The 3,861-nt window shown below is 45.7% G+C and overlaps 1 non-coding gene across 1 annotated transcript; it reads left to right on the plus strand.

Annotated features, from left to right (window-relative positions):
- The first annotated feature begins 2,176 nt into the window (after nt 1-2,176).
- TRNAC-ACA (transfer RNA cysteine (anticodon ACA)) lies at nt 2,177-2,249 on the plus strand. Its single transcript has one exon. It is a non-coding gene; the product is annotated as a tRNA-Cys (tRNA).
- Nucleotides 2,250-3,861: the final 1,612 nt, after the last annotated feature.

Below are 3,861 nucleotides of genomic sequence, written 5' to 3' on the forward strand. Positions count from 1 at the left end.
AAGAGTCTTCTCCAACACCACAGTTCAAAAGCATCATTTCTCTGGCACTCAGCTTTCTTTATAGTCCAACTCTCACATCCATACATGACTACCAGAAAAACCAAAGCTTTGACTAGACAGACCTTTGTTGGTAAAGTAACATCTCTGCTTTTTAATATGCTATCTAGGTTGGTCATAGATTTCCTTCCAAAGAGCAAGCGTCTTTTAATTTCATGGCTGCAGTCCCCATCTACAGTTGATTTTGGAGCCCCCAAAAATAAAGTCTCTTAGTGTTTCCCCATCTATCTGCCATGAAGTGATGGGACCAGATGCCATGATCTTAGTTTCCTGAATGTTGAGTTTTAAGCCAACTTTTTCACTCTCTTTCACTTTTATCAAGAGGCTCTTTAGCTCTTCTTCACTTTCTTCCATAAGGGTGGTGCCATCTGTGTATGTGAGGTTATTGATATTTCTCCCAGCAATCTTGATTCCAGCTTGTGCTTCATCCACCCTGGCATTTTGCATGATGTACTCTGCATATAAGTTAAATAAGCAGGGTGACAATATACAGCCTTGACATACTCTTTTCCTGATTTGGAACCAGTCTGTTGTTCCATGTCCAGTTCTAACTGTTGCTTCTTGACCTGCAAATAGATTTCTCAGGAGGCAGGTCAGGTGCTCTGGTATTCCCATCTCTTTCAAAATTTTCCACAGTTTGTTGTGGATCCACACAGTCAAAGGCTTTGGCATAGTCAATAAAGCAGAAGTAGATGCTTTTCTGGAACTCTCTTGCTTTTTTCAATGATCCAGCAGATGTTGGCAATTTGATCTCTGGTTTCTTTGCCTTTTCTAAATCCAGGTTGAACATCTGGAAGTTTACGGTTCACATATTGCTGAAGCCTGGCTTGGAGAATTTTGAGCATTACTTTGCTAGTGTGTGAGATGAGTGCAATTGTGTGGTAGTTTGAGCATTCTTTGGCACTGCCTTTCTTTGAGATTGGAATGAAAACTGACATTTTCTAGTCCTGTGGCCACTGCTGAGTTTTCCAGATTTGCTGGCATGTTGAGTGCAGCACTTTCACAGCATCGTCTTTTAGGATTTGAAATAGCTCAACTGGAATTCTGTCACCTCCACTAGCTTTGTTTGTAGTGATGCTTCCTAAGGCCCACTTGACTTCACATTCCAGGATGTCTGGCTCTAGGTGAGTGATCACACCATCGTGGTTATCTGGGTCATGAAGGTCTTTTTTGTATAGTTCTGTATATTCTTGCACCTCTTCCTAATATCTTCTGCTTTTGTTAGGTCCATAACATTTCTGTCCTTTTTTGTGCTCATCTTTGATTAACACTGCCAGATGATTAACACTGCCTAAAACCTATGTCATAATACTTGCCAGAATCAGAAGGGCTAGGAATGCTCTCAGGTCAGATGACATTCCAATTTTAGACAGAATAAAAGAGGGCTTTCTGAGTCCTACTTCATTTTAGCTTGTACACAGGAGGCAACTTGATTCCTATTTCAGACACATCGGTAGCCTGCCCACCCACCATAGTTAATAGGAAGATGGATGAGTACACTGGGGTGAAACTTTTCAACAGGAAAAGCCTTAACACCCAGTGCAAACTGTAGGCTAATCACTGTTAAAAACAAACAAACAAACAAATAGTTCAAATTCAACTATGCCAAAGAGAAATGATTGATTTTGGCAGGAATCTGTCAGTGTTCAACCAAACTATACTACAGAGTGCCATCTATGAAGATACCCCATGCTGCAATTTAAGGGTGTGATTTTTAAATAATTCATCCTGGTGGGATATCAAAGGACTGTAAGAGGCTTCCACAGGGATTCCCCGCAGGTCATTTCATGTCCAGGAAGCCAACCAGAACCATGACCTTCCAATTTTTCTTGCCAAAATGGTCTTTTGTGGCTCTGTGAGATAGACTGGTGGTGGTGGTGGTGGTGGTGGTGTAGTACCTCAGTTGTGTCCAACTTCTTGGTATCCCATGGACTGTAGCCTGTGAGGCTCCTCTGACCATGGGATTTCCCAGGCAAGAATTCTGGAGTAGGTTGTCATTTCCTTCTCCAAGGGATCTTGCTGACCCAGGGATGGAACCCAAGCCTCCTGGCAGTTGCCTGCACTGCAGATGGATTCTTTACCACTGAGCCACCAGGGAAGCCGTGATATAGTTTGAACTTTCCTGGTGGCTCAGACGGTAAAGCATCTGTCTACAATGCAGAAGACCCAGGTTCGATCCCTGGGTCGGGAAGATTCCCTGGAGAAGGAAATGGCAACCCACTCCAGTACGCTTGCCTGGAAAATCCCATGGGCAGAGGAGCTTGGTAGGCTGCAGTCCATGGGGTCGCTACGAGTCGGACATGACTGAGACAGGAACCCAAGTCTCCTGGCAGTTGCCTGCACTGCAGGTGGATTCTTTACCACTAAGCCACCAGGGAAGCTGTGATACAGTTTACAGGGTCTCAAATAAAAACCTCTCTAGGCATTCAAAATATATTCCTAGCTGCATTTTGAGAGAAATTTTTTTTTTCTTGTCTATAGGCTCCTCTGTAGCTTACAACCATGCAAACTTGAGATAACCCTTGCTTCAGGACAAAAACCCAGCCTTCTACAACTTCTTTCCTGTGTAGAAAGGCATCTTTATGCATGGGGATCTTTGCCTCCCTGGATAACATTACAATAGACCATCCTTGGAAGTTCATATGCTGAGGCTCACTCCATAAGATCAATCGGAAAAGGAAGGTTTTTCGGTTTGTATGCTTGAGGGGTTGTCTGTTATTTTACCGATAAAGGATAGCTCATACACTCACCAGGGGATGAAGAACCAGGTTTGAGTTTCAGCTTCCAGGCACAATGCCCAAAATCACACCACAAAACTGAATTAATGAGGATGCCATTGATGCTGGCCCTGAGCTCTGGACACTTCGCTTGGCCTCTTTAACACCAGGACCATCACTTTGCCACTACTAATGCTGTGACCTCCTGAGAAAGCACCACATCTCTGCCTTCTCACAACTTTGAGACCTAGTGTCACCACCCCTCTTTTGAATCAGGCCCCAGGGAGGCTGAACTCAGTTCAGAAACAAAGGAACATTCTGGACTTCAATCAAAGAGTGGAGAGGCAGAAGCTCATGTTCTAAAGCAGCGGTTTTCAACCTTTTAGGCACCAGGGACCTGGTTTTGTGGAAAACAATTTTTCCGCGGGAATGGGCTGAGGTGAGGGGGTGGGATGGTTCAGGAGGTAACGTGAGCGATGGTGGAGGGGAGCGGCAGATGAAGCTTCACTCATTCACTGCCATTCACCTCCTACTTTGCAGTCCAGTTCCTAACGGGCCAAAGACCCTGAGTTGGGGACCCTTGTTAAGTACCTGTTCCCCTGGACAGGCCTTTGCGGGGGTTGGTTTATGGGATTCCTGTTCACAGAGGGAGGGGCGGAGTTCTCTCAGAGAACATGCGGACCGGAGTTCTTGGGGGTCCAGCGCAGGCCTATTGCTCGCAGCACACCCTGGCCATCTCGAATGGAGCTGTTGACCCCAGCTGTTCTCCTCCCACCCACGCACCAAGATGAAGTGTAGGGTGCAGGCTAGAAACTCTAATCCCAAGCGTGAAGTGCAAGGACTGCAGACAGCCTCCTTCAGGCGAGTGAAACTAGACTAAGCACAAAGCAAGGGGCTGGGCCTTATCTTATTGTTACTGACCTTTTCGAGTGGCGCCCCAACAAGTGTCCTCCTGCCTGGGGTCCTTGGAGCCAATAGAAGGAGAACGCGTTCGCTTCAAAATCAAAGGAAGGTTTTTCCTCTTTCATTAAACAAGACCTAGGAGCACCCACTCCAGAGCGCACCGCTCCCAACACACTGCTTTATG

Source organism: Capricornis sumatraensis, chromosome 3 (genome assembly GCF_032405125.1).
Source record: "Capricornis sumatraensis isolate serow.1 chromosome 3, serow.2, whole genome shotgun sequence".
Lineage (NCBI taxonomy): Eukaryota > Metazoa > Chordata > Mammalia > Artiodactyla > Bovidae > Capricornis > Capricornis sumatraensis.